General features: G+C 36.6%; 1 pseudogene across 1 annotated transcript in view; it reads left to right on the forward strand.

Moving 5' to 3' along the window:
- The window catches only part of LOC149190766 (potassium transporter 11-like), a 282,888-nt pseudogene extending 259,961 nt beyond the window's left edge, over window positions 1-22,927 (forward strand). Inside the window, exon 11 of the transcript XR_016256020.1 lies at window positions 21,773-22,927. The product of XR_016256020.1 is annotated as a potassium transporter 11-like (transcript). The remainder of the gene's footprint in view (window positions 1-21,772) is intronic.
- Window positions 22,928-24,931: the final 2,004 nt, after the last annotated feature.

Here is a 24,931-nt window from a genome sequence, read left to right on the forward strand (position 1 = left end):
ATAAAAAATTCTTAGTTTGATGCAACATGTCCTTATCGTTACTGGCAAGCAATATGTCATCTACATATAAAACCAAGAAAATAAATTTACTCCCACAGAACTTAAGGTATATACATTCATCTACTATGTTAGACTCAAAACCAAATGAGCTAATAACTTGGTGAAACTTATAATACCATTGTCGAGATGCTTGTTTTAGCCCATAGATAGATTTCTTAAGTCTGCAAACCATAGACCCTGCATCACCTGATACAAAGTTTTCTGGCTGCTTCATATAGATCGTTTCATCAATGTCACCATTGAGAAACGCCGTCTTTACATCCATCTGATGAAGTTCTAAATCATAATGTGCTACAAGCGCCAATATAATCCTTAAAGAGTCTTTCGATGAAACTGGAGAGAAAGTCTCTTTATAATCAATGCCTTCTTTCTGTGTGAAACCTTTCGCAACAAGACGTGCCTTGTATTTTTCAACATTGCCTTTAGAATCCCGCTTAGTCTTAAATATCCATTTGCAACCAACGGGTTTCTTGTCTTTAGGCAACGGAACGATATCCCAAACGTCATTGTCATACATAGATTTCATCTCTTCATTCATGGCATTAATCCACATTTGAGAGTTAGAGCTTTCCACAGCTTGTTTGATATTAACAGGATCATTTTCAAACATGCCAATGTCAAACTCATGTTCTTGAAGATATGCATAATCCTTTGATTGTGTAGATCTTTTCTCTCTAGTAGATCTCCTAATTGGCACAGGCTCTAGATTTTCTTGAGGTTCATTTACAACTTGATCTTCAACAGGAGGAAGAACATCATTACCAACTTCTGAATCTCCCACAGGCCCTAGGCCATCAACATTTGTCATGTCAATGTGAGGGTTTGGGTTGGGTTCGGGTCCATTTGTGTTCTCTATTCCTTGTTGAGTTTCTAACTGAGTTGTTTGGGATGATGAAGTTTGCACATTGTCAAAAGATGTATTTCTAAACGCAATCGGAATTTGAACAAAACTAGGACTTTGGTCCATAGTCTCATTCGCATTCGTCTCTTCTTCTTCAAAAATACTATCTTTTGTCATATCTCCCCCCACAAACTCATTATCCTCAAAAAATTTTGCACTTCCTGACTCGAAAACTGTATGTTCTGTTGGATTATAGAATTTGAACCCCCTAGATCGTTCAAAATAGCCTATAAAGTAACAACTAACGGTTCTTTCGTCCAGTTTCTTTTTGCTTGGCTTATAAGGCCTAGCTTCACATGGACATCCCCAAACTCTCAAATGATTCAAGCTAGGCTTGCGCCCAACCCATAACTCGTAAGGGGTCTTGTTAGCTGCTTTAGTAGGCACTCTATTAAGTATGTATGCTGCAGTCTTTAAGGCTTCTCCCCACAAATTCTCAGGTAGAGTTGTACGAGCAATCATACTTCTCACCATGTCTTTAAGGGTGCGATTTCGTCGCTCAGCAACACCATTCATTGCAGGCGAACCTGGCAACGTATACTGAGGCACAATTCCGCATTCCTCTAAGTATTTTGCAAAGGGACCTTGACGCTGTTCTCCTGATCCATCATAACGACCGTAGTATTCACCACCACGATCAGAACGAATGGACTTTATACGTTTGTTAAGTTGTAACTCAACTTCCGTTTTGAACTTTATGAACACGTCTAATGCTTCCGCCTTTTCTTTTATTAAGTAAATATGACCATATCTTGAATAATCATCTATGAATGTGATAAAGTAACGGTCACCATTTCTTGTAGCCTTTGGAAAAGGACCACAGATATCCGTATGAATTAATTCTAAGACATCATTACACCTTTTTGCATCATACTTACGTTTATTAGTTTGTTTTCCCTTTATACAATTTACACAATCACTTAAGTTTGTAAAATCTAAAGGTTGGAGAATATCATTAGACACAAGACGTTCTATCCTTTTCATAGAGATATGTCCTAATCGCTTGTGCCATAATGTTGCAGATTTCTCACAAGTTAATTTACGTTTTCTATTATCTATATGCAGTGCCTCTGAATGTGAAGTGTCTATATCTAGAAAATAAAGTTTATCATAAGAAGACAGGATACCAGAAGCAAGAAGCTTAGAATCTTGACACAAACTGAAATTTCCATTACCAAATGAACATACATAACCATTTTTGTCCAAATAAGATATAGAAATTAGGTTCCTTCTGAAAGATGGAACCACTAAAGCATCAAAACTTAAATAAAATCCTGTCTTACATAATAATCTAAATTTTCCTATGCTTTCCACTTCTACTTTATTGCCATTTCCTACGTAAACGTAGCGCTCTGCCTCACTTGGCTTGCGATGGCTTAGGCAACCCTGCATCGACATACTGATGTTAGTCATTGCACCTGAATCTATCCACCAAGTATATCTAGATACAGAACTTAAATTAACTTCAGAACAAACCAAAGCAAGAGACATACCTTTCTTTGCCAACCATGCATGATAGTTGGTGCAGAATTTCTTTGTATGTCCTGGCGCTTTGCAGAAAAAACAGTTCCTTTCTCCTGCTTTCGCAGAAGTATCTTCCTTCTTGCTTTTCTGCGCGGCATTGTTTGCAGCTACCTTGGTAGGTCCCTTTTCCTTGGCAGTAAACTTGCGCTTCTTGCCTTTACCCTTAGGATTAGATGTTACTACATGAGCACTTTCTCCCTTAGTCACTTTCTGTCTCTCTTCCTCCTGCACCAACCGAGCCTCAAACTCAAGTAATGTCCACGTCTCTTTTTGACAATTATAAGTCATCTTGAATTGACTAAAGTTAGACGGGAGAGACAGAAAAATGAACTCAATGAGAACCTCATCAGAGATGTCATAATTATGCCCTTTCAAGGCACGTTGAAGTCTTGTCATCTCAATAACATGCTCTCTAACCCCTTCTTTTCCCTTGTATTTTATTGTTGCCAACTTCACAAAGAGTGTACTAACATCAGTCTTTTTACTCTTTGTGAATTTTTCTTCAAGGGCCTTAAGGTATTCAACAGCGCCTGTCTCTGTATCAGGTATGATGCCTCGAAAAGTCTCATGGATCGTTTGCTTCATCACCATTATGCACATGCGATTTGAATGCTCCCATCTAGTAATATCAGCCTTCTCTTGAGGAGTTACCTCACTCTCTTTATTAGGCTTGGGGCGATCAAATCTCAGTGCTGTGTCCAATTGCATGATCCCTAAGACTAATTTCAGCTTTTCCTCCCACTGTTTGAAATTGTTCCCCATGAGGGGCTTAATCTGACTTAGACTTGACATTATGTTTGGATCTGAAAAATTCAAGAACAAGGAAATAATTTAGATATGATGCGTCACGATTTGATCCTTAATCATAATTCTAAAATCTATCTAAAGGCATGTGTAAAACTATTTGCTCCATTAAAACTTTAGCCAAAACACCATTCAGTAATGAAACACCTTTGGGTGCAATCATTTCCTTCAGGCACTTTGGTGTAGTGAATAAGGTACAAACATGTAACCTTTTATACACTACCCTTATGCACCAAACAACTTAGCAGGCGCCAACCCTCCTTTGGGAAAGCTAACACCCACGTCCATTGCCAGCACGTTATTTCAACTTGTCATGAGTCATCCTTGCAATTGTCTTACAGAGAGCGGTTCGTTTGCGAACATCAATGCTTGACTCATGCGAAAACAACACATGTATACTAAAAAATTGTTAACTGAGATCCATAAATATTAAAACAACAGAGTTTAATGCAAATGAAGACTGTCATGACCAAGGTTCTGCATATGACAAGCACTTTGAAAATGGCCCTCTCCAGAAAGCCAGATCCCAAAGATAAATCAACGCCACAACTCAGCTAGATTTATTATATAACATTGTCAACCAACACGCTTTAGGTGATTCAAGATACAGGTGCTTTCTTCTTGGCATCATTCTTAAGCTTGTCAAAAAAAGGTGTATACTGTATGCATAAAAAAAAAAAAAAAAAAAAATGTAAGAAGCAATTGGGGCCTGAATCTGCCATAGGTGCTCACTGTCAATAGCCTTATGTGCAGTTCCACCGCTGCAGACAGCGACATAAATAGGCCATAGACAATCAGCAAAGAAAAAAAAGTCAAACTATATGGCCATCGATGCAACGAAAAACAGGGGCACTTTGGGACGTGTATAAATTTGACACAGAGCACGAATCAACTTTGGGTAGCCAAAATCCGTTGATGATTGAGGCCACAGCTCTCACACCGGAGAACAATTTGCCAGAGGGGTCGCTGGCTAATTGTAAAAAATGACTGAAAACACAATAAATCAAGCTCTCCTGGTGACTGATAATTACTGTTTCAGTTGGATTTTATATCTTGTGTGCAGGTAATGACTTTCAAGTTTTCAACCGAACACATAAATATTACCCACTAATTTGATACAATACAGGAAATACAGCATTTGAGTACTGGTCTTTACTTTCAAAGCATTGATTTAGGAATGCACAATTACTGTCAAGTTTATTGTATTTAATCTTATCAGTGCCAAGTTTAGCACGATAAAGAGCAAAATCAGATCATTGAGATGTCCTACACATTGACAATTCGTATCGCTAGAAGAATTTGATGTCTTCAGTAATACTTGATTTCTAATTTGCCATGCAACTGTAAAACACCAAAGGTAGTAGGGCAACATGAACAAATGTTACCAATTGAAATAATCCCCCACAGCCCTCATCATTCGACATGCATCATGATACTACTATTCTCTTCATGTATTATAAGGAATGAATTCTGCAAAGCCAAACGCAAATAGTTCTATGATCTGACCTTGTTTACTTTTCTGCTGATATGTTATGAACAGGGTATTACAATGACCTTCACGGTAACTGAGCATTCCAGAGCAATGCATTGAAAAGTTTTACTTTAGCACATATATTTCTGAATTCAACTGGATCAAACTCTGGATTATAAGTTGGCGGAGTTTGACAAGATTCATATGAATCTTTAATTTTTTAAATAAAACAAGTGAAATTTTATTTTATTTCAATGCATGCACTTGTGTACTTCAAACATTTCAGAAAATAACAGGCCGCTTTCAATCATTTATTGAATAAAAGTTAAACGTTGCATTCGTGTTAGGCTAGAGGTAGTCTACCACAACCAACCCAGGTTCTGCACATTTGCTATTGGAAGTCCACTATTTACTTGACATTTTGAAATTGAAACCTGGTTCTGTCTCATTGAAATAAAAAATACGATTAAGCAAGTCCGTCTGCCAGTAATTGAAACAGTACGTCCGTAAGTGCCTAATAACATGAAGTTACAGTTGGCCCTAATCTTTGGCAGCTCAAACTCAAAACGAAATTTAAAAATCAGTTAATCTTCAAAAAATCAGTTAATCTTCAAAAAACAAGCACGGATTCTTACATAAGGGTGCTCTGATACCAATTGATGGATTTACTTTGTGGGTTTTCCTAATTACTTTAAACCCCAACCAAGATCTACTCCTTTGTAAGAAATTAAAGTTAATGCACAGCGGAACTTACTTTCCATCTTCAAAGGCTCCTGGTCTTGACTTGAGTTATTGGCTCTTGAATCCTTCCAAGAACTTGCAATCCTTTTCTCTGGCTATCCTAAATGACAGAGTATCCAGTCTTCAATGGAGCAGACTATCTTTCTGAGATAATTGCAAGCCTTGGAGACTCAGCCCTTTTATAGCAGTGCAAAACCCCAATCCTAGGGCAGCTGAAATTTAGCTGAAACAAGTCTGTCAAGAAATCTGAAATTTCAGATTTTGAAATCAATCAATCAATTAATCAGAATAGATTCTGATTTCCTTATTCAGCTCAAATTTATTACTGCTATTATTTTAATCAATTATAATCGGTCCATTAACAATTATAATTGTTTAACATTATTCTATATGTATTTGTATCCAAATCCTTATTTAAATACGTATAATGCCATGACTTGATTAATCACATTATTTGGCATATTTTAATCATTACATAAATGTAATCTTGCTGACAGTATTTGACATCATAATCACAATGCACGTATGTCCAACTTAATTGTTGTAATCAGACGTCTCTAAATCCAACACAAAACACACGAGTGCTTTAGATCGTGCTACGAGTATATGTTCTTTACATTACAAGGTTCTCAAGTAAACTTTCAGACCACCTTTGGGAACAATGAAAGGTCCTTGAGAAAATTATGAAAAAAGTTGCAAATTGAGTTCTTTCAGATACATTTAAACTCTACCACTGCTCACATGTTGATCAACAGTAAGCGTTATGTGTGTTCAGAACTATTAGCCATGCACAGTTTCCATTCATAGAGGTAATAGAGGAGGGATTATATCGCCTAAACCTACGGCATAACCATTTGCAAGTTGATTTCACGGTAGGGCTACGAAGGCTTCCAAACAACGGTACCACCAAAGGGGTTTCTGGGATCTTGCTGCAGTAGAAACTACCCATCCTTTCGATAATAACAGGGATTCAGGACTTCTACAGTGGCGTCGCGGTCTTGATCCCCGCGTGCACACATTTTGCAAATCCTAATAAATTCAAGTTCCATTGTTCATAAGTTTTACAACGATTATCCTAATAAATTCAAGTTCCATTGTTAAATAAGTTTTACAACGATTATCTTATAATTATAAAATTATAAGATATTTTGTGGCGCAGAAATTTATGCCTTCAAAATTGTATTTTAAACAATAAAAAATTTTGAAATTGTATTGCTGGATTTTGGTGAATTCCCATGAAAATGGCTATTTTGTCTATAAATTAGAGTACGCCTATGAATTTATAAGAAGATCATCTTATCTATTAATTATAAGAAGATTATCTTATCTATTTATTATTTTTAATCAAAATAGATGACTATTCTGTTATTTATTTTTAATCACAATCATGACTATTACTAGTGGTTTTTAGCTCCAAGTTTATGATAACCCATGGCATTCATTTATAATATAACCTATTTAAATGGAGAAATTAAACTAGCTTAGATCCATCTTAACTCTGGATCTACCAAGCACCAAAAGGGATCAAATCTCTTAAAATGCAAACCTCTTCTAGAGTGAAAACAATTTGATCCCTCTAGGCGCTTAGTAGATCAAGAATTAAGATAGATCTAAGCTAATATTGGAAAAAATTGTATAAAAAAAATTTGCAGTTTCATTGGTAATTAATTATTTTTTATTAAAATTAACATAATTTAAAAGATGAACTAGATCCTAAAAGTAAAACCCCATAAAATTTAATTTAAAAAGATTTAAAGGTTAGTTATAAATTTTTTGTTCTTAAAAGAAAACATCTCAAAACAATTTTATTTTATAAAATATCAAAACACTATAACTTAAATTAAAAATATGATTATTCTTTTTATCAATTTATGTAATATAAATAGATTGAGAATCTTGAATTTTTATTTGTATATTTTTATATAACAAAGCTATGGAAGAGGCTAGAAGAAATAATGGTTTCTTTAGAGTTGAGGTTTGTTGTGACAACATTGTATGAAAATGTTATTGCTAAGCTTAACACCAATGAGGGTTGGTTGGAAGATGTTAAATGCAATATGGTAGTCAAGCAAGAGTGCCCCATATGTTGAAGAATGTAGTTATGGTCGATGTATTTATAATACTATGTAAAAACAGGAAAGAAAATTAAATTTTAAATTAGAAGAAAGAAAATCAATAAAACCACCTAAAATTAAGATCCTTGAAAATAGCTCATACTCATATAAATAGCATATTTATCATCAATTACTACCCATCATAATTTAAGTATTTTCATAAAATATGGAATAGGAACAAGATGTAAATAAATATACTTACCAGAAGTTACTACTCATTTACGTGATCAACACTTTAACAAATGAGTAAAAATGTAAATGTGCAGACTTACTAGAATTTAATTTAAAAAAAGTGATTTAATTTAAGAGACATGTCTCTTGGGTATCTTAGGTATACAATACACTTGAACTTTTTCATTTTATATACACACTTATCACTCACATATCTCTCACACACACATTGTGATATCTACTTTCTTTTCATGGTTATTAATTGAATTTCTGAAGTGTGAGAGGAAACAAGGTTGTTGATTGCATCATGGATATGGTTTCTTCCTCTTTCATGTATTGACCGGAATTAGGGATGTTATGCCTATGCCAAGTACATTGACCAAAATTAGGGAGAATAGTTTGATGGATTAGATAGCATCATGGAAAGACATCCTTCCTGTGTCATGTACTTGTGAAAATTTTCTAAACAAAAATTCTATTACTGCAGCAACTGATTTATTTTACCTACTTATTTCTCAATAAGTTATTTATGAAATCCCTTTAGTAAATATTAAAATAAATTCTATTGCAGATATCACACCATTATACAGAAACAAATATATGCACAAGAATCAGACACATTAACACAATTATTTTTGGACAATTGTCCCCGGAAAAACCCAATGCGGGAAAACCGGTGCAACAGAGGAGGGTTTTTATTAATCTTCAGCAACAATCTCTTTTACAGAAAGATTTTACATAGACATTGGGAGAAAACACTTGAGACCTTTCTCAGAGACTTTCTGACACCCTGGAGGACTTGCTTCCTTAACTGCGTCATCTTGCTTGGCTCTATGCTGCTCCATCCTTCACCGCATCCCTGATCTGCGTCTCCCTCTGCGCTGTCTCTTAGAGCTCATGTGTCACCCTTTTTGAGCTTCCTGACTGCTGCTAGTCACCCCCTCTTCCTCCACCTTGCAACTCTCCCTCTGAAATCGATTTTTCTTCCTCTCTGAGAAAATCGATTTTCCTTGGGATACTGAGTATCTGTTGGTGTGTCTCCAAATGACCCTCAAGTCTTCTCTTATACTTTTCCTGTTGATGAATCAATGGCCGAGATTAAGTCCCTAATCAATGGCTAAGATTAAAATAGATTTAATTCTCGTCTCTTAGAAGATTTTCATCCTTATCCTTATTAATACCCATTAATATTTGTATTTTCCTAAGTTTAGACTTAGGAACCCATTAGAAATATTAATTATTTTAATAACTCCTCATCCGAATGGAATTTTCCAAAACGATTTCTGGGTTTTGAAGATCTCATGTGCTTTAGCCTTTCCACCAATTTTCATGGCTAGAACACATCTGATGCTACCCCAAATCAACACTCCCTCTTAGCGAGGAATGTGATCTAGTAATGCTCCACCACTGAACATCACCCTGATCATCTGACACTGATACATGTGCTGATGCTTGGCCTGCTGCCCAACATCCTCTGCACTGCTGTCCATGGCCTCTACCACTACCACTGCTACATCTGTACTGCAGCTCCCTCTACATCTGTGCTGTCGCTGGTCCTTTCTCCCAACACTACATCTGCACTACAACTCTCTCTCAAATACTGCATCATGCTGCCCATAGCACTGCTAACTGTTGCACTGCAACACTTGACACTTATCCATTTCTGCTACTGAAATGGATTCTTTATCATCCCCATCTTCTTCCTGAAATAAATAAACTTGGTTCTTCCAAGGGCCTTGGTAAGGATGTCTGCCACTTGTTCCCCTATAGGAGTGTAGCTCAACTGTACAGCTCCTCGTTGGACACAGTGTCTGATGAAGTGACACCGAATATCAATGTGCTTTGACCGATCATGAAATACTTGCTTCTTAGAGAGCTTGATGCAACTCTGATTATCACACATGATTCTGGTCCCCTCCATCCTTCTTTTGAATAGGTTCACAAGCAATTTTCTAAGCCATATGGCTTCGCACGAAGCTGTGCTAGCGGCCATATATTATGCTTTAGCTGAGCTTAGAGCTATGGATTTTTGTTTCCTACTGCACTAGGAGGTCATCCTTGATCCACTGTTGAAACAGTACCTAAAGGTACTTTTCCGATCTACTGAACTTCCAACCCAATCTGCATCAATAAACCCACTTAGTCTGATATCATTACTTCTGGTGTACAATAGTCCATACTCGATTGTTCCCTGTATATATCTGAGAACATGTTTGGCTGCTGCCCAATGCGCCCTCTTCGATTCCACCATGAACTGATTGAGGGTGTTGACAGCATAACAAATGTTTGGCCTGGTATTGACTAGATACATCAGGGATCCTATGAGCTGTCTGTATAAGGCGGGATCAACATCTTCGTCTTCTGAAGCATCAATTTTCTTCCAGTTGGTGATCATTGGAGTAGCCATAGGTCTACAGTCCTGCATCTTGAATCACTTCAGGATCTCTATAGCATATCTCCCTTGTCCAAAGAAGATCTCACCCTTCTACTGCCAAACTTACAACCCCGGGAAATAATGCATCTGTCCCAAATCCTTCATGTCGAATTTTGTGGCTAGATTCTTCTTGCAGTCCTTGATGAGCCTGGATGATCCTATCAGAAAGAGATCATCCACATATAATACTAGGACTAGAGGCTCATTCTCTACAACCAGATAGTAGAGATTGGGATCTGCATCACTCTTGACGAACCCCATCTTCTGCAAGTAGCCATCAATTCGACCATATCATGCTATAGGTGCCTGTTTGAGCCCATGCAAGCTTTCTTCAATTTGCATACATGAGATTTTTTCTCATGTGTCTCAAAGCCTTTTGGCTATTCAATGTATACTTCCTCTTCTATCACCCCGTTCAAGAATGTCGTTTTGACATCCATCTGATGAATCTCCCACCCCATATGTGCTGCAAGAGATATCACGGTTCTAATAGATGTATACCTGGCTACTGGGGCGAAGGTTTCTTCGTAGTCTATTCCTTCCTTCTGAGCATACCCCTTAGCCACAAACCTGGCTTTGTATTTTTCCACACTGTCGTCTGCAGCGTATTTGATCTTGTAGATCCATCTCGAACCTACCACTGATCTGTTCTGAGGCCTAGGTATAACTTCCTAGACATCATTTACCATTATAGAGTTGTATTCTTCTACCATTGCATCCATCCAAACTTGATGCTGAACGACCTCCTGAAAACTGGAAGGTTCCCCAACCTAAGCTACTAAGGCCTGATATTTGTTTGGTTGTCTTCGCTCCCTTTTACTGTTCCTGGGTGCACCAATGAAATATTCTACATCCCGTAGAACCTGTCGGAGTTCCTGGCTTGTTCTTCCTCTGGTAGTGGGTATATCTGTTAGCTCTTCCTCTTCCTATGATTCCTCTTGTTATAAGGGAGAATTTTTGGTACTGGCTTCCGCTAGTTGAAGTGGTTTGACCAACGGCTCATCTTTTGTCTGCTCCTCGGAAGGCATTTCTCGAGATTTTCTGAAGGCCCTATCCTCCATGAACTTCACATCTCGCCAAACTAATACCTTCCTGCTCCCTGGAAGATAGATTCTATATGCCTTAGCATTCTTGCTATATCCCACAAGATATTCTTTTTCTGCATTTTGATCTAACTTCTTCCTCTTCTCCTCGGGTATATGGCAATATGCTAAACTCCCAAATATCCTGAAATGAATGGCTTCAGGTGTCTTCCCGGTGAAGACCTGTTCTGGAGTAATCTTGCCCAATGCCCTACAAGGAGTTCTATTTTGGACATAGACTACCGTGCTGCATGCTTCTGCCCACAGGAATTTTGGCATATCCTGATCATACATCATAGCCCTAGTTGCTTCCAAAATAGTCCTGTTCTTCTTTTCTGCTACTCCATTCTGCTTCGGATTGTAGGGAGTTGTCCACTCTCTTCTGATGCCCTCCATAGCGCAAAAATCGGTGAAGTCCTTGTCGACATATTCTCCACCATTGTTTGAGTGCAACACTTTTATTTTATTTCCTGTCAGATTCTCCACTAGAGCCTTGAACTCTTTGAATCAACCGAAAACCTCATCCTTGGTTTTCATAAAATAAATCCAAGTCTTCCTAGAGTGGTCATCGATGAAGGTGACGAAGTATTCAGCACCACTAAGAGCTTTTGTGGACATTAGTCCGTAGACATCTAAGTGTATCAACCCTAGTACACTCTTGGCCCTATTGCTACTTCTAGGAAACGCTGCTTTGGCATACTTGCCTAGAGCACACCCTTTGCATACATCATCTCGTTTTGTACGAAGATCTGGAACTCCTGTTACAGTTTTCCTGAGAATTCTCAAAGCCCCATGGTGCAAATGTCCCATCCTTCTGTGCCATAGTTCATTCAAATCCTTGTCTCCATTACTACCTATCAGTGCCATTGTTGATTTTAGCTGCAACCGGTACAACCTGTTACTTCTGATTCTGATTTGCACCTTCTTTTTCCAACTCGGTTGTTTGACGTATACTTTCTCCTTAAATGAAGAAAACATCATAGCCCTTGCTTTGAAGTTGAGATACAGAAAGTAAGTTCATCCCCAGTCCTGGCACATGCAGCACATTGGGAGCTCGGAACCGCTCTCCTGCTTCTGTTTGAAAAACTATAGTTCCCTTCCTTACTGGAGTACACATTTCCTTATTCCCCATGGTGATCTGAAAATTCATTCTTTCCTCCTGATAATCTAAGAAACATTCCCGGATCCCTGTCATATGTCAGGAGGCTCCACTATCTATATATACCATACCCTTGACGATACAGAGCTTGCTACGCAAGCAACTTCTTCCAATCTGGAAGCCAGCATAAAGAAATGAAATTTCTATCTCTTGTGCATTCTTTTGACGTGGATACCTCTGCATCATGCCCTTGACGCATCACTGATTTCCCCTTCCTGTCTCTGCATCTTTGCTCTGATACCATGTGAAAATTTCTAAAGAGAAATTCTATTACTGCAGCAACTCATTTATTTTACCTACTTATTTCTCAATAAGTTATTTATGAAATCCCTTCTGTAAATATTAAAATAAATTCTATTGCAGATATCGCACCATTATACAGAAACAAGTATATGCACAAGAATCAGACACATTAACACAGTTATTTTTGGACAATTGTCCCCGGAAAAACCCAATGCGGGAAAACCGATGCAACAGAGAAGCATGCAGCACGGTAGTCTATGTCCAGAATAGAACTCCTTGTAGGGCAAAAGCATGACAGTACTATGATCGGAATTAGGGATGTTATCCCTGTATCAAGTACATTGACTAGAATTAGGAAAAATGATCCGGTGGACAGACATTCTTCCTGTGTCAAACACTGTGACCAGAATTAGGGAAAGTATCCATGTATCAATTACTGTGACCGAAATTAGGGAGAATGGTCCAATAGAGTCTAGTTGGTGCCTTCCAGCATCCTGCTCAGATCTTTGAGAGAGTTGCTTGGATCTCTAATAGAGCTACTCGACTCTCTGAGAGAGATGCTTGAATCTCTGTTTAGCGAGAGTTGCTTGGATCTTTGAGATAAATGCTCGGATCTCTGTTTAGAGAGACTATGTTTTGGCATCCAGCTTGGGTTGAGGCCATTTGGAGTTTCACCTGGACTATGTGCACTAGTCGTGTGATGGTGAACAAGGACTAGTCTGGATACCATGAGGTTGAGGCACCGACTGGATCATGGTGACTAGTTGATATTAATGTTGTACCATAGGTACTGAGTGAATGAGATGATTGTTATAGGTCAAGAGGATTGACCTAGATGATTGTGATGTTGGTGTTTATGATATTGATGATGATGCTTATCTTAATCTTGAATCGAGTCCCTTAATCTCATAAGGATTTGAAATGATGTCACTTTGAAAATTCTAGCAAAGTCATCCTTTTTGTGAAGTTATGGAAGGCATTAAGAAAATGTCTCAATTTGGACTGATATATTAGCCTAAAGTATCTTTATGAACCTCATGACCAGTACATGTCTAAAGGAAGAACTGATGCTACACAGTGTTGAATTAGTCATGGGAATTCATACCTATAAGAAGAATCGTAGAGCTAATGCTATAGAGTAATGACACCTCGATTATGCAAGTTGTGGATCAGTTCACAACCACATAAGGAAATTTTGTGACCTTCGCTCAGATTGATGTATTGAACATATGCTTTCTTTGAAAAAAAAATGTTGCTATGTCATAAAACCTATGTTGCAAATGATTGTTGAAAGTATCTTTGAAGTATACCTTTGAAGAAAGTTTTCTTACAATGAAGAAGATGTTGAACTGTCTCTTTAGAGTCATGATGATATATTTTGAAACAGAGGGAAAAGTTATCATATTATTCCCTGAGTCCAAAATATCAAATTGTTGAATTGAAGAAGTCTAGCAATTAGCCCTGCAGAATCTAAAGATGATTCTTTTAAGGTCACTTCGTTGAATCAAATATCTTGAGTTCAAAAGGAAAGGTTGGGCCCCTCTTCAAGCTTAAAAGTTCTAAGGCTTTCTTGATAAAGTCATTTGCAAACCCTACACTATGACAGGTCAAGGACACAAATGACTAAAGACATTGAAGGTTTTATTGCAGAGAAAGTGTTAATGCCAAGAAAGATATCTTTTTTCTACTGTTTAAGAATGATGAAGTTATTCTTTGTACATTGAAATGAAGGCCAAGCTCTTATGAACAAAATATTACTGCTACAATGATTTAGAGAAAGCAGATCATCATTGGACTCTCTTGATTGATTGTTGACAATGTTGGATATGTGAAGGGCATGTCAACTCTAGGATTCTGACATTTGATTATGAAATTGAAAATCTAGGGTTTGTAAACCCTAGCAAGCAACAAAATCTTGAATTGGTTGTTTCTGCTGAAGATAGAAATCTTAGTTCATGCAAGGAAGATATGACATCATGATGACATTGTGGATGAAGTTGATGCAAGAAGGCCAAGATCAAGAGGGAGCTAACATTCTTCTCAAAAGTTGTTCTTCCATGGCCTCCTAGTGAGGATTGCAGGTACGTATTGAAGGTTGCCAATGGCTCCAACAATAGAGGGAGAAGAAGTGGAAGAACGAAGAAAAACTTGTGATCAAATGATCTGTCCCAGAATCAAGATTTAAAGACCTGAGCTTAAGAGGGAGCAGGCAGATAAGAAAATTTGAAATATGTTTGTTTGTGACTAGAGATGAGAGAATAGAAAATTCTCTGAGTGAGAGGGAGATCATATTTTTGCTCCAGTTGTCAAGACTTTGAAGAAGGCCCTTAAGGACTCATGTAGAGAAACTATGATGTGTTGTACCAAAGAAGGGGTAGATAGAAAAACTTATGTTAGCTTCAGAGGGAGCTTGAAATGATCATAATAGAATATGTCTCAGATTAAGAGGGAGTTGGACACTGAATGTGATCTTGAATTGATGAATCTTGATGAAATATTCTTTGCAAAAGTTTGATGATGATAGGCAGCTGATTGGTTCTTTAATGAACTTGGTCTGAATATTTGCTTTGCAGTGAATACATTAAATCAGATGAATCCAAAGTATGATCACTGGATACTCTTGTGGTACTGCTAATTATTGTTTGAAGTATGTGGCACGCAATGAACTTAGGCGGGATACTCTTACTCTTATTGGGCTTAAAGTGTTGTCGATGGAAAGAGTACATATGGCGGATGTTTTTTTATTGGGCTCAACAATGGTTTCTTGGATGACCAGGAAACATTCTTTCGTGGCAATTAGTACTACTGAAATTATATATATGGTAGCCTATGCAATTTGTTGTGTAGTTTGGCTTCAAAAATTGCTTGTCAGAATGTGTGAACAAGTGCTGGAATCGACAATGATATTTTGTGACAGTCAAAGTTGCATGGTAGGTCAAAGCAAATTGGTATCCAATACCACTACATTTGTGATATGGTACAGAAGGGAGCGATGAGGCTCCAATATATCTACACTAATGAGCAGATGGCTGACATTCTCACAAAGTCTCTGTCTCGGACGAAGTTTGTATACTTCAGAGACAAGCTTGGATTGGTGGAGAACTCCTCTATCAGTGAGAGGGAGCATTGATGTAACATCAACAGGGGCTTTTCTCAAACTATTGATAACAATAAGAGTTTGGCTCAGACTGTTGATGGGTGGACAGCAGGGGTATGGCTCAAACTGTTGGTGATAACAAGAGCATGATCCGAACTGTTGGTGAGATAGCATGAGGGATGGACATTCTTGAAAGGAGTGGTCTTTGACGCCCAGACACTCGTGGAGTGGGTGCCTTTTCATGGCCTAGAGAGAGAGGCCTTTAGATTTGGGACATGGGTTTCCATAGGGTTTGACCATGGGGGATGGACCCTGAACTAGTCAAAGTACCATGAGGTGAGGCGCCCACTAGATCATGGTGACTAGTTGAGTAAGTACCATTGATTAGGAGAGCTAACTTGGGTTGTGGTACATATTGATGATGATGTTGATGTAGGTCAAGGGTATTGACCTAGATAAAGATGTTATCGATGAGATTTACCTTTTAGAAAGATCATGTATACAGAAAACATCTAGATAGTCATTATGAATACCTCCCTAACTAAAAGGGAGTATTGAAGAATGTAGCTATGTTCATTCTTTATAATCCTTTATGTATTTATAATACTACGTAGAAACACGAAAGAAAAATAAATTTCAAATTACAAGAAAGAAATTAAAAGAAGGCAAATCAACAAAACCACCTAAAATCAAGATCCTTGAAAATAGCTCATACTGATGTAGATAACATATTTACCATCAGTTACTACCCACCATAATTTAAGTATTTGCATAAAAGAGGGAATAGGAACAAGATGTAAATAAATATACTTACCAGGAGTTACCGCCCACCATTATTTACGTGATCTTCGACACTTTAACAAATATGAGTGAAAATGGACATGTGCATACTTACTAGAATTTAATTTACAAAGAGACATTATTTAATTTAAGAGACGTGTCTCTTGGATCTTGGGTATAAAATACACTTGAACTTTTCATTTTATATATACACTTATCACTCACATATCTCTCTCACACTCATTGTGATATATACTTTCTTTTCATGGTTATTAATTGAATTTCTGAAGTGTGATTGCATGATGAAGATAAAATATGTATAATATATATTCACAAGTAATTACCATAGTTCAGAAATAAGTACTCGTATCATCAACACCTTCTTCCCTACCATTTTTGGCATGTACGTTGATAAGCTAGAAGAGTCTTTGGAAGATGCAAGCTGAATTAGCCCCACGCAAATTGGAATGGTCATAACTCTTCTCTTGTATGTTGATGATATTGTTCTCTTTGCAAGAATCCATTACAATCTTGGCGAGCAATTCAGAATCTTCCTAGATTTCTGCTCCAATATGGATATGATTGTTAATACCAACAAAACTAAAGTCATGATAATTAAATCCAAAAAGATCACCTATGATATTTTCATTTATGACAACAACTCCTTGGAGGAAGTTCTTTCATACAAATATTTGGGAATTGACATCCATCATAAGCTCAATTGGAATTATAGCATTGAGAAAAGGATAGATGGAGGTTGGAAAGGTTACTATAGGCTTGAAAACAATTGTAAGTTGACAAATCTTTGGATCTAGGATCAAATAAATGTTCTCTTTGAGATTCTTTTCGCTCTTGTTATTTTATATAGATGCATTAGGGGAATTTTGAGGTCTAAAATGGGCTTCATAAGGAAAATCATAAAATAATAGTTAAAATAATAAAATAAGATTTATGATTTTTTTTTTTGAAATGAAACTTCTTTTTGTATTGTATTTTATACTTATCTCCTTATAGGTGTACCCAAATTTCAAGTGTAGCCACTCGTTGGATGTAGAATTAAATTCCACATCCAACGAGTACCAACTTTGCATAATTCTAAGTAGACCCACATAAAAAAAAGAGTGAAAATACATGAAAAATCTAAAGCTTGACATTTCATTGTTATAGATTTTGGAGGATAAATATTAAATATTTCATGTTAAAATGTCCTATAGAGATGAGATGAGATAAAATAATTTTATTAATGTATAAAAGTGACTAAACGATAGTTTTTTTTATGTGTAAGCTAGGATGGTGAATTGTATTAAATCATATCAAAAAAGAGATTAACATGAGATATGTCTTCTATGTGTACTAGTCTTCCATTGGGAATATCAAACTAGTCACATAGCAAAATTGTTTTAGTCCACAAAAAAAAGTTTAAATTTGGAATAAAAATCAATAAGATACTATCTTCTTAACCTAGTATATCTTAAATTACTTACCATAGGTCTTTCTCTTATCAACTTTTGATTTTAAAAAATTGTGAAACACAGTAGCAAAATCTTTTAGAGTGACAACTATTCACTAGGGAAATCCACCTGAATGGTAACAAGAGGGTCAGTGTATTCTTTTGAGTATATGAACTCCAAGTATTCCAGGTTCTTGGCTAGCTTCATCACGTTGATATCCAATTTTTTGACCTACTTCTGTGTTTCATCCAAATAAAAAAGAATTTATTGTTGCTCCTCTAATCTTTGAACAAGGACCTTCCCATAATTATCTTTAGTTTCCCGTAAATGTCTATTCTTTGCATGTACTCAGCATTCCTAGTTCTCGTAGTGCCTATATCCAAGATCTAGTTGCCTACTTGCTCCAATACTTCTTCATTTGAGATAAAGATGTATTTTATCATGGCTTCATTTTCAACGTTTTCAATCTCTTATTGCACTGCTAGAGGGGTATTGTTTAGTTATATTCTTGCAGAGTTCTTTGCAGCATTTTGTGCCCTAGAAGTGGAAGGTCTTGTACTATTGTGGCGACCTTGTCAATTGTGAGGTTCTTTGCCTCTAGGCATGATACTTTTTTGATAATGCAAAGAGTGATGAAAGAGAGAAATGTATAGGAGGCCCACAGACTAGTCAGAATTCGGATACCGACTAGGATGACAGATAGAATTCTTGCTTCTTTCATGTCTTCCACTAATATCAATACCACTAGCATGTGCTACCCCCTCTTAGGCTTTGGCTAAACCTTAATCTCCTCCTAAGGGCCAAAAGGAGAATAACAAGAAGGCATGGAAAAACTTAAAGGCAAACATGTAGAGGAATCATAAGGCCAAAAATCAAAGGAGTGGAAGAGAAAGGACCAAGAGAGGCAAAGGAGAGAACCCTAATTGGGAAGAAAATTCGAGCAACAAGGAGGGAAGATAAAACTAACCTCAAGTATAGACAAAAGGCATAGAGTGTTGAACTAGACTACATAGGGAAACGAGAGGAAGACAAAAAGCAGGGGATAGAGAGGACAATCTTAAATAGAGAGCTAGGGGTGCTCTTATCCCTATAAAGTCTTCGAGACTAAGCAAGACTACAAAGGCTGACACCTATAAAAACAAAAATCCCAGGATGGTAAATCAGGTTGAAGGACTCAATGAAGACTAAGAACAAACTTTCAAGAACGAGGAGGATAACCAAAATAAACCCAGTAAGGAAAGGAAAATGAACCAAGAGAACTAAAAACATCTATACATACCCATTGGTAAAGAAAAAATAATCATTAACATTAGAAAAAAATATTGAAAAACCAAAATATATAATATCTAAATGAATCTTCAAATTATTCCAAAGACTTGAGATTAGTGATAACTGATAAGTAACAATTAATTTCATATTATGAATTAAAATTCAATATTATAAGATTCACCCATTACCTTAAAGTAGTTGTGGGGTTACATTAAGATAGGGGTTTAACTCATGTCAATGGAAAGTGACCGCTTTGATATGCATATTACAAACCCAATCTTCTTTTACATGGTAAATATTTTTTGAGAATGTCTTTCAGATTAATCACATTATTTGTTGTTGGTCTACGTTTCAAATCATCTAATATAGTTCATCCTCAAGACAAAGATGATTTAAAGGATGAATGACCTTGGTCTTGAGGATGAACCACATTAGATGGTTCAAAATATTGACCAACAATTAATGACATGATTAATCCGAAAGACATTCTCAAAAACAATATAAATCACAAAAATCAAAATTAATAAATATTATTAAATAAATTCCATTTCCAGAAATTTTATCTTGCCATATAACACATTGCAATAGCGATTAAAACACCTCATGTAAATTTATAATATTAAATTCATAAACTATATTACGGACCGAAATTTAACATATCTTCTCCTAAAAACCTGCCAAAATTTATGCCTATTAAATCGTAAATTTATAATAGTAAATTCATAAACTATACATACATATTATATCACAGACCGAAATTTAACATATGTTCACCTAAAAACCTGCCAAAATTTGTATATTAAAGCTGGGTCTAATGGTTGATAGTGTGTGTCGTTATAGAAACAACTCAAATTTAACTCTAAAACCATATCTATGTTGTCTGAGTTTGAAAGCTCCCATGTTGAAGTGGTCCCGTTATAATGTGGAGTTCGGATTCACAGCCCCTTAGGTATGAAAAAAATTCTTCACCCTTGGAAAAATAAATAAAAAAGAAGAGTTTCGAGAAATATCTATTTTTGCTTAAAACCATGAGCTATGGATAGTCTATGTAGAACTATCTGTTTACTCAAATTAATTAAAATATCCTGGACCAGAAGCAAATTAATTGGTTGAAAGTTTTGCTAGAGCCCTTGCAATGGTACAGTTTTATGTGAATTAGGGATCTGTGTAAATTTTAAAAACTTAATAATTTAGTCAAACTTCGAATAATCTGCCATGGAAATCTATCATCGGTCTTTCGTTTAGTCATTGAAACGGGATTAGGCACTTTAATGACTCAAAAAGTCAAACCTTGATAAGCATAAAACCCTGGACTATAGGTTAGTTAAGTTTGACAGAATTTATATATGAAGTATTGATTCCAAAAAAATATAGGCTGCAATGGTATTATGTCTTCATGGTCGACGTGAATCCCACAGAGACGTAATTATTGTAACGTTTCCGTTAAAAATTCAATTGATGAACCCAAGTTCAAACCCTGATAATCATAGAACCCTAACTTATAGGTTACTCAGGTTTGACAGGATTTACATGAAGCATTCATTACCAAAAAAAACATTTGATTGATATAATATCTTAATGGTTGACATGGATCCTACACTGATTGTTGTAACATAATTTCATTAGCAATTCCATAGATGTGTATCAAGTTCATTGACAGTCTCAACTAACTAGAAAACGTTATCTTTGGGATTTAAACTTCCATTCGGTTGTTTGGAGAAGTAAATTGCTACGATAAAACCATCAATGGACTGACATGTATCCTAGAACCAGCAAACCGCATTGCTCTAATACGAATAAGAAGCTTTCCCTTATTTTTTCTTTTGTCTTAAAAAATGGCTTTATAGACAGCTACTTTTCGGAGGTTCACATGATGAATGTCAACACTAATAATTATTCCATGTCCTTCACGAAAATGGAGATTGTGCCTAGGTAATAATCCTAATAATGTGGTACGCTGCTTTAAGGTTTAGGAACACTGTCATAAACTTCTATACCTGTGAAGAACTTAAGATGTAAGCGTGCAAACAACTTAACCATCAGCGTGAAACAGCTTACTTTCTACTTCGAGGTTCAACAGATTAGCTCAATGCCACAGTGCTTTGTTTAAGTTCCAAATAAAATGGCTTCTTAATCTGGACAGACAACAAAACCCTGCACCTATTTCCATCATTATGAAATGTGGAGCTTCTGTAATGACACATTAATATTCCATAGTTGTGAGGATCACAGAGCAACCTTGTTACTGCAGTGTCAAATTTCATATTTCATTAATTGAAAGCCTAGAGATGCATAAACTGCCAAAAGAAATGCTAACTGTGGTAAGAATGCTTATGTGAATGTTTCTGGTCTATAATTGCACATTTTCAAGTTTCGATTTTACAATTTACCTGTATGAATCATGTCCATTCATTCCTTCTGGCAGCATTTCCTTATGATACATAGTTAATCATTTTGTGCTTCACCGTCAGGCATTGCTGTTGTTGCTGTGATGCTGGTGACAACAATCCTAATGACCCTGATCATGCTTATTGTTTGGCGAAGCAACATAGTCCTGGTGGCGATCTTTACACTCACTTTTCTCTTTGTGGAGATGGTTTACTTTTCAGCGGTATTATTCAAAGTGGGCCAGGGTGGTTGGGTTCCTTTAGTTATAGCTGGAGTCTTTTTGATTGTCATGTGCGTGTGGCATTATGGAACTGTAAAGAAATACAAGTTTGAGATGCAATGCAAGGTGCCGATGGCATGGATACTAGGTCTTGGTCCTAGCCTTGGCCTTGTGCGGGTTCCTGGTATTGGCCTTGTTTATACAGACCTTCCTCGTGGGGTGCCGCCCATCTTCTCTCATTTTGTCACACACCTGCCTGCCATCCACTCTATTGTTGTATTTGTATGTGTCAAATATCTTCCTGTGACTACAGTTACTCCGGAAGAACGCTTCTATGTGAAACGCATTGGACCAAAGAGCCTCAACATGTTTCGATGTGCAGTAAGGTATGGATACACAGACCTGCATAAGAGAGAAGATGACTTTGAGAATTTACTCATCAAAAGCCTCACCCAGTATGTCCACCAGGAGTCCCTTATTCACAGTATATCATACTCCAGTGACGAGGATGAAGAAACTGGGAAGCCTTCAATGCAGAATCAACAAATGTGTCACAATGCAAAGTTCTCTCTGAGACTGAGCTATGTGGATTATCCAGTGCATCAATAACTTCCGATGTATCATTAGAAACATTTCCAGTTAGTAGGTCAGAAGTAAGATTTTCAATTCCAAGTGAGGATTCTACCACCAATGATTTACAGTACTTGATCAACTGCAGAGATGCAGGAATAGTTCACATTTTTGGCAATACAATAGTGAGAGCAAGGAGAGACTCGAACTTTATTAAAAGGGTTGCTGTCAACCACATCTATGCTTTCCTCCGAAGAATATGCAGAGAGAACAGTGTTATCTTCAATGTTCCACATGAAAGCCTTCTAAATGTAGGGTAAGTTTTTTATGTTTGAACACATCCCATATTCAACTTCTACACAATTATTTTAATTTTAGAGAAGCCTTACGGTTTATGTACATTAGAAATTATCATTAATCAAAGATTGAGTTGTAAAAGTTCTATATAGCAGCGGATGCCTTCTGTTGTGGCTTTATGTGGCAGTTTGAGATAGTGTTCCATTGACAGTCCAAGAACGAGTCCAAAATGGCAGATTCCAATCCAGGCATGCCAGTGGCCTGTAAAATTCATCCACGACATGAAGGTTAGTATTATGAGGCTGTAGAGTTCTGATATATCCTATCAACATATTTGCCAAATACATGTTTTGAAAGTTGTCAAATATTGTTATTTAAACTAACATGTTCACAGTAAAATAAGAGTGAAGGACGTAATAAGATTAAGGTATGAAACTGAATCACAGGTAAGGTTTTTTATCCGCCTTATCTATATATTCCTTTTTATCCGCCTTATCTATATATTCGTTACATGGCATTATATGCATTCAAATAAAGCAAAAGGGCTTCATATATGTATTCCTTTGTACAACGTCCCTATTACATTAATTATGCCAAACTAAATTCATAGCTTCTTGGTTTCACTCAACTATTGCCCAATATCGATTCATGTTATACGTTGTTTCAGTAACACTATGCCAGCAGATTAAATAACACGGAAAACCTGGTGGTGAACGATTAAAATTTAAAACTAAACTAAGCTAAACCAGCAGCGTGAAGCTGTGGTCACAGAAAGGTCTATTGTGTCGTTGGTTTCAGCTACAAAGATACTTGACTCGTATGGGATTAAGTTGCAAAAAAAACACGTGCTTGTAATTCAAAGGAACCATCTTGGGGAATATACACAAATATAATTAGCAATAATGAACCGTCATTACCTTCCACCATCAACTTTTCAGGATGAATAAGTTTGAATTTGGCTAATATGGAATGGGAGAATATTGTAGCCTCTTTCCGTTGAATATGCATAGGTTGCATTAGGATCCTCCTATCACTACCTTCAAGTGAACAATGAATTCTATTACCGTTTTCCATGTGTATTGTGGGTACATTTTAGTCATTTCTTGGTGGGTTGATGTGGATATGAGTAGGCTGCATTACAGTCAGCACCTTACAAAAGAACCATGCAGTCTATTCCTGTTTTCACAATTACAGTGCCTACATTTTAGACATTTCTAGTTGTGTTGGTGTGGATTTAGAAAAGCCTGCCTCCAAAGCTAAAATTTTATAATAATGAATAAACCAAAAAATTAAAAGGCTAAAAGCAGTAAAACGCAGCATCAGGAAATCTACTTGCAAAATGCCAGTTTGCCACAACATGCTATCTAATTATCTTTAAGAGCGTATCCCAAAGAGTTCTAGAGGACGCAATTTGTCTAGACTGCATTCTTTAAGTTAAGGTTTGTTGAGGATGTATCATGGCAATGTCTCCACTGTAAGCAAATGTGCAAATTCGGAGATTTCCACTGTAAGCTGATGTTTCATTTCTTCCAGTTGTTCAATCTAGTCCTGTAAAAACCAGTCAGATTTAGGCAAGCTGATTGGTCTAACCAGTTTTCACTGCAAATCCCAAAAACAGCTGCACTTTATGTACATAAAATCCATTTTCAGAGCTTGTAAATATCTGGGTCTCCTTCTTGCCTTTTTTCCCACTTAACACAATTGAATCGAGGGTGTTAAGCTCCATTTCCCCTTAGCATCCAAAGAACATGGGTAAATTCATCGTCCATCTTGACCACTGCTAAGTAGAAGTGATTCTGTGTTAAATTATGGTATGTTCTATGCTTAGGGCAGTTTACTTATTTTTCTTCTTATTACCCACAGATTAGCAATCACATATACATTAAGTAAAGTGCAGATAGAACATTAAATGATCAACAGAAAACAAGCCAAGACAAGAGACACAAGATGTGGTGGCTAGCCAGGGACAAACCCCAATGCGGGAAAACCCTTTGATCAAATCTTCTTTTATCTTCAATAGTTCAGCAGAGAGAAATAGTACAAAATCTGAATTCTGTATTTTTATATTAGTAGCAGTCAAACTTGTTCAAACTAGTTGAAATTGACCTCTAAAATGCTTGGTTTATTTCCGGTCAACTTGTCCTCAAACAGCTTG

Source organism: Pinus tabuliformis, chromosome 3_1, assembly GCF_031772625.1.
Source record: "Pinus tabuliformis cultivar Carrire ecotype Pingquan chromosome 3_1, CPIR1, whole genome shotgun sequence".
In the NCBI taxonomy this organism is placed as follows: Eukaryota; Viridiplantae; Streptophyta; class Pinopsida; order Pinales; family Pinaceae; genus Pinus; species Pinus tabuliformis.